This window comes from Perognathus longimembris, chromosome 4, assembly GCF_023159225.1.
Source record: "Perognathus longimembris pacificus isolate PPM17 chromosome 4, ASM2315922v1, whole genome shotgun sequence".
Taxonomy (NCBI): domain Eukaryota; kingdom Metazoa; phylum Chordata; class Mammalia; order Rodentia; family Heteromyidae; genus Perognathus; species Perognathus longimembris.
In genome coordinates, this window is record NC_063164.1 from 80,905,033 (window position 1) to 80,912,308 (window position 7,276).

Consider the following 7,276-nt stretch of genomic DNA (forward strand, 5'->3'; position numbering starts at 1 on the left):
GAAACAAGCCAAGCTGCACAGGAAGAATGTAGAAGGGTGTAGTTTTCTATGACCTCTGGTTGCCCTTTGATGGTGATATGATAGAATTTCTGGTGATATAAGAGAATTCCAGGCTCTTCAGCTATGTTAGAAATAGCTAAAAGATGTATCACAAAAGCAACAAGAGCTGTGACTTTGGTCTTCATATTGGCTCATTTCTCCCTTCGGATATAGCCTCAGCTCAGAATCTGATTAATATTATTTCCAACAGAAAATTCTGCTAATCTTGTTCTTGGAGGACTCATGTGGCTTTGCTGCTTCTCCATTCTGTATAGACTGGTGACAATTTCCTAATACAGGGAGCCAACACTCCTAGTCACACATGTGCCTGAACCTTGTGTTCTTCTGGATTTTAACCACCCTAATAATATGGGATTTCTGCCATTGTTACTGTAGCCTCTGGTGTTTTGTGATGTGCATTACTCTCTTGACATTCTGTCTGTACACTTCCCAGTACTTTACATGGTTAGCTTCCAACCCTTGCCTTTTCATTTTCTAAATCTCAGAACTTCTAGGTTTCTCTTTAGTTGAATCTGCCAACCTTCTTTTTCATCTTCAGAGAATACATGCATTTGAATGCATAAAATGAAAGGTATTTTGCTTTAAATATACACTTCAGTCAGAACCTTTGAAAGTTAAATATTTCTATATCTGCAAGGGGCCGGAAAAATCACTTTTCCAACTTTATTTTAATGAACTTTGGAGGTGGAAGAAGATCTACTTCGGTACTAAAGCCTAAGACAGGATCCTCCTTTCTCAGCTTCAAATGACACAGGAAACCCCCCTCAGTTTCCAACATACTCTCTCAGAATAGCACTCGATTCTGTGCCACAGAACAGGCTTCAGCTTCTCGCTTAAAACCAACAGGAGGTATAACAGATGTATTAGTAAATCAAAGAAACTTCAAACCATAAAGAAATGCAGCCAAATAACATTGAAAAGTTCTGTTGCATAAATGTGATGGGGAGTGTCCAGTGGCCCTGACTCTTAGAGACCTGGATAAGGAGCCATCTGTCAAGTCTATTCTATTGCTGGCACAGTTGACAGCTTCCAGTGATTTGTGAAATTAGGCAGCACAATTCAGAAGAAAACGTTTGGTTTAGGGGTTGGCAGTGGCAGCCCAGAGAAAATTTTATAAGATGCATGGGTGAAAGAATTAGTTGAGCAGAAGCAAAGCCAGGTAAGAAGATAGGAGTGGTAGGGGATGTTCTGATGGAGGTCAAGGGTGGGGGCAGTTGGTTAGACAAGGCTGGGACTTAGCTTTGGACCTTAACAAATCCCTGAGATCTAGCTGCTTCATCCTAAAAGTTCATGTAAGATAGACATTTTAATCAGTTGGAGGCTGAATGCACTGAGCCTGGCTTTCGTCAGGTGTCTTGCTCTAACCTTAAATACTTGCTTAGCCAAAGTTTCTCAATCTGTCCACAACTGAGTTCCTTTGGAAAATTCAAATGATTCTCCTACCATAAACTGGCTTTAAATAAATGGGTCACAATTTCTACTTTGAGTAAAGTACTCAATAAAGGTTTTAGAGTTGATGTTTTGTGAAACACTAGCCTAAAGCAACTGGGTTCTATTTAGCTTCAGAAAATTAGCTTCTAAATATATTATGGTTTTACCCAAGGACCCTGCTGATGTTTTCTTTCCAAAGCAGAGACCTGTGTGCCGTGATGAGGTCTCTAGATTCTAAAAGTAACTTCTTAGTATTGTACCACTGCTAATCATATTTCTAAGACACAGTTGTCTTTGTTTTCGAAGGTCAATGACCTTAGAGCTTGAGTGAGCATTGAAAATGGGATGGACTCAGGTGAAAAACACCACTAGGAATAAAGAAGGATGACTGACAGATAAGTTTATTATTGCTTGTCAGTAGTTTCATATTTATCTTACTGCTATGCCACCTAGATATACTGGTGTTTTTCTAATAGGGAATTAGAATTGTTAATTTTCCCACTTCTCTGGGACTGAATAAATTTAATGAACTTTAACTGTTTGATTCAAAATTTAAAAATAAAACCACTTCAATTTAGAATGATTATTAATTTAAATCCTTTCTGTAAGAATACTGACAGAAGACTGTGTATCAGATATTATTGCTGGTGGTTTCAATTACTATCCACCACCTCTGTTCTTTGTAAAATTCTACTTGACAATGGCTTCTAGGACACAGCCATGGGCAAAAGCAGCCTAGTACAAAGTTACTAAGTACTATTTCCAAGTTTCTCCAGTCCTTGTAAACCAGGCAGGTGAATAGGTCTAAGGCTAATGTCTTCTATTATGAATCTTTACAATTTCATAGCTAGAAATTTGAAACTGTAAGCTTATGACTTAACAATTTTAAGACATGTTTGACAAGATATGTCTCAACCCAATAGATGTTCTTCAGGGGGTCATAGAGTTCAGTTAAGCAGAGACATATATGAGTAAGGCATATAAAATAATTGGATTGTCTTTTCCTATTGATTAATACGTGGTCCTCAGCCAGTCACAGTATCACTAAGCCTCCCTCTTATCCTCTATGAATGAGGAGGAGACATATATATATATATATGTACATATAAATATATATATATATATATCCCTTAAAGTTATGCTTAGACCTAAAATTTGGTGATTGTACATTCATTTCACAAAGATAGGGAAATGTAACCCTTGAAACAAGAGCAGATTTCAAGCAGAGTCCTCCTAGACTCTGGATATTTTATTAATAATACTACTTACTACCACACACAGAGCCAAGTTAATAATAGTTAAGATCAATGCTCAGTTTTGTGGAAAAGAAGTATAGTCTTACATGATGATATTTCCCCCATTTTTCTGGAATTTTCTGTCATAAAAGGATTTTTGTCCCCTTTATGAGATTGGGCCTATGGATTTAAGAAATGATAGAAAAATTGAGCCTGTCTTAACAGGTTTGCTTCTGGTTTATCTTTGTGCTTCTTCCAGTTTTTCACTGACACTGAAAGCGAGTTAACAGTAGCATCCCTTGGGCTACCTTCTCTGCTACTCAGAAACGCGCTTCTGCAAGCACGTTGGCTATCAGTCAGGGGTCACCCAGGCAAGCAGACCAGTGGAAGATGACTGACAGACATTCAGACATAGATATGCATATACACGCATGGACTTATGGAAGCACAGTTGGCCCTTTCTTTCTGTAGGTTCCATGTCATTAGCATCCCATAAGCTCAGATGGCAAATATTTGAACAAACATATTTCAAAAATTTTCTTAGAACAACATTTGAATAATATGCCATGCACTACACAACCACATGAATGAAATGATGTGTGGACAGAGCCTGCCTCCCAAGCTACTTCAGAAATCTCAGTAGGACCATTTTTCCCTTGCAATATCTCACATCCTATGAGATTAAGCCAACAGTACTTGCATACATCTTCTGCTTTTTCCCCAAACACCACAGTATAACAGTTATTTACACAGTATCTCTACTGCATTGGTCATTATAAATAATCTTGATGATGTATCGTATATGGGAAGACCACATTGGTTATAAACAAGTAGTAGGTCATTTTATGTGAAACTTGATTATAGACTCATGCCTTTGGGAGGTACAGAGTTAGGCAGAAAAGTTGAACCAACTTTTCTTTGACTTCTCTATGTCTGCATTTGATCACAGAGTTTGAAGTCTAGGACAGGCAAACAGGGAGGGGAGGTCACCATCAGGCTAGAGCTGAACTGACTGGATGGACCAAAATAATTCAGCTCTTGTTAACTCTGACCTTTATCACAAAGATAACCCTTTCGAATAAATAAATCAAAGGCCCTTTGCCAAAGAGTTAAATGCTGACACTTGGCCCAGCCATTGGAGAAAGGTGGAGGAAGATCCAAGGGAAGCTAGAAGGGTGGCAGAGGCAGCCACTGTCACATGTCACCACAGCAGATCAGAAGCTTGTGTAAGCTACAAAACCATGCTTTCCATCTTTTTGCCTTGCAAAGCTTTCAAAGTTCTCTCAAGTGGCCTCCCAATCCAAACATTCAAGAAGGAAAATTCAGAGAGAGGTAGTTAGGTCATTCTAGCCACATTACAGGGCTATTGCAGTGACAAATATGGGGAGGTATGGGACACATTTCTTGCCCTATAGAACTTGATAGCTTGTTTAAATTAATGGGATCTCTACAAAGAGCTCAGCATAATTCTTGTAAACTGCTGGTTTATGGCTTGGTTTGAAAACCAAGAGTCCTTGATTGTGGGAAATCACCATTCTCTCTTTTCTATTAAAGTCATATGGATTCATATTGGATAGACAGTCACACTTCCTTTTTTAAAAGGACACTACATTTTTACACCACTGGCTAGAATGTATGTTTAGTTGTTGACATCAGTGTATCTCATAGTAGTTCAGTGTTGTCTCATTTTTACCATGGATCAAAATTATGGGTATCACTTACCATAATAAATTACATCTTAATTTTCTTCCTCTGTTTGCCAGCCTGGCAAAACAATAGCTCTGATTTGTGCATGCTGAGGAATCCTGTAGGACAGCAAGTGAGTCTGAGGCCATTAGATTCCTTTCTGAGCACTTCTACTCTTCCATCAGCATTACTGTAATCAGCGTCAGCTTTCTCTTTGTCCTTCTCTGGATATAAGACCATTGGTTGTGATTGCTTCAGTTTCTTGGTTACTGTGACTTTCCAAATATTGATTCAGAAGATAAATTTTCATTTATAGAAACTTGATGTTTATGGAAGATTAAATAAAGGGTATTACTTAAAAAAAATAAATGACTATAAAATTAAGTATGGGTGAAGTAACTGTATAAAAAGACTTAAAAAGTCCTCAAATTCTAAACAATTTCTCCTTCCTCCAGAAGGCATTGCAAATATGTTGATTTGAAGGGTACTTAAAGGAATTGGCACTGGAAATCTTAAGGGAAATGGTGATGTTTCTTTTCTCTCTAGAAATAATAAACACAAATCAGTTAGCCCATCCTTGGAGAAAAGCACTTATCTTGAAAATGGAAGCCTGATATAATTGCATATTTTTGATTGATAGTTTTTAAAAGTTGTCAAGAGGTTAAAGAATTACAGTGAGGAAAGAAGTTGAAGAAGGCATTAGACATCCATGCTCAAGGATCAGCAGAATCAATCGTGTGAAAATGGCTATACTACCAACGCAGCCTTACAGATTCAATACAAGTTCCATCAAAATGTTAATTCCATTCTTCCCAGATATATAAAAATCAGTTCTAAAACTAGTAAGGAAAGAAAAATGACCCCAAATAGTCAAAGCAATCCCGAGGAAAAAGAACAATGCTGGAGGTATTACAATATCTGATTTTAAATTATACTACGGAGGCCAGCTGCGGTCGCGGCCTGTGGAGTGCCGGCATGCGGGACTCTGTCGGTGGGGGCCTCACCATGGCCCTGCAGCTCTCCTGGGAGAAAGGCATCACCCTGCGCGGGAGTGCGGAGATCGTGGCTGAGTTCTTCTCATTTGTTATCAACAGCATTTTGTATCAGCGTGGCATATATCCATGTGAAACATTTACTCGAATGCAGAAATATGGACTCACCTTGCTTGTAACTACTGATCCTGAGCTCATTAAGTATCTTACCAGTGTGGTGGATCAACTGAAAGACTGGTTGTACAAATGTTCTGTCCAGAGACTGGTGGTAGTCATCTCAAATATTGAAAGGGGTGAGGTACTTGAAAGATGGCAGTTTGATATTGAGTGTGACAAGACAGCAAAAGATGACAGTGCTCCCAGAGAAAAATCTCAGAAAGCTATCCAAGATGAAATCCGTTCAGTGATCAGACAGATCACAGCGACAGTGACATTCCTGCCCCTCTTAGAAGTTGTTTGCTCATTTGATTTGCTGACTTATACAGACAAGATTTGGTTGTACCTGAAAAGTGGGAAGAGTCAGGTCCTCAGTTCATTAAAAATTCTGAGGAAGTCTGTCTCTCTGTTCCTTTACTATCACCATCCACAAAGTGAATAGCATGGTAGCCTACAAAACACCTGCTAATGACTGAAGGTGAGACTAGGAAAGTTACCATTCTCTAAAGTTGTTTTCCTGAAACTAAGTCAGCTCTGGTTGATAGGTCTTAATTCATTGCATAACTTTTGGATGGAAAAAGACAACATTGTACTTTGGTGAATGTGCATTGTTCCATTTGGGGGTACCTACGACCTTAGGGAGTAATGTAATGAGTTTTCTGCACATAGTTCAGAAGAAACCACCAATGATATGAATTATTTCAAATAATAAATTCAAATAATTCAAATTATTTCAAATAATATGAATTATTTGAAAGTGGTATTCTTTAGAAAATATTGGCTAAAAAGTAATAACTTGACTTATAGAGATGCTTAGATCTTTTCATAGATTCTGGAAATAGTGAAATATAAGTTTATTGGGTCATATGTCATTTGTTATATTTTGTAGATGCCATAGTGAACATTTTCCGGTTGATTTTAATTTATAAGGTGTAAACCTATGAAAGAATGGATGTTTGCCCTGTTTAATTCCTTTATAATAAAGAACTTTACAAAAAATCTTAATGCTTTCTACAATCAAGCTTTGAGTGGCAGTAACAAATAAAGTTTAAATCTGTATGTTCAAAAAAATAAATTGTACTATGGAGATATAGTAACAAAAACAGCATGGTATTGGCACAAAAACAAATGCGAAAATAAATGGAATAGAGTAGAAGATCCAGAAGTAAACCAATACGGCTACAGCCATCTGATTCTTGGAAAAGGTTCCAAATAAACTAATTTGGAGAAGAATCTTTTCATGAAATGCTTCCTTAGAAACTATCTACACATAGAATATCTCAACTACGATGTCTCAGTCCTTATAAAAATTAACTCCAAAAGTATCAATTATCTTAATTAATGTAAGAGCAAACCTCTGAAAGAAAACACAGGGAAACCATTGAAGATACAGCATAAGTAAGTTTAAAAAAACTAGAATAAAGAAATGAAATAAACTGCAGGAAATAGAAGCAATAGTTTTTGTTGTACTTGTTGTTATTTTCTCTTTTTGTCTTATTTGTCTTATTGTCGTTTTCTTTTTTGTCTTATTTGTTTATTGTCTGTCTTTGGAGGTAAGGGGAGGCACAGAAATGGAGGAAAAGCAAGTGCCACTGGCTCACACTATTCAGAAGGCTGAGATCTAAGTATCACAGTTTAAAGTCAGCCCAGGCAGATGCTTATCTTCTATTAACCACTCAAAAATTGGAAGTGGAGCTGTGACTCAAATTAGCAGAG

General features: G+C 37.4%; 1 pseudogene; it reads left to right on the top strand.

Annotated features, from left to right (window-relative positions):
• Positions 1-5,417: 5,417 nt before the first annotated feature.
• On the top strand, positions 5,418-6,036 carry LOC125350037 (annotated as a pseudogene).
• Positions 6,037-7,276: the final 1,240 nt, after the last annotated feature.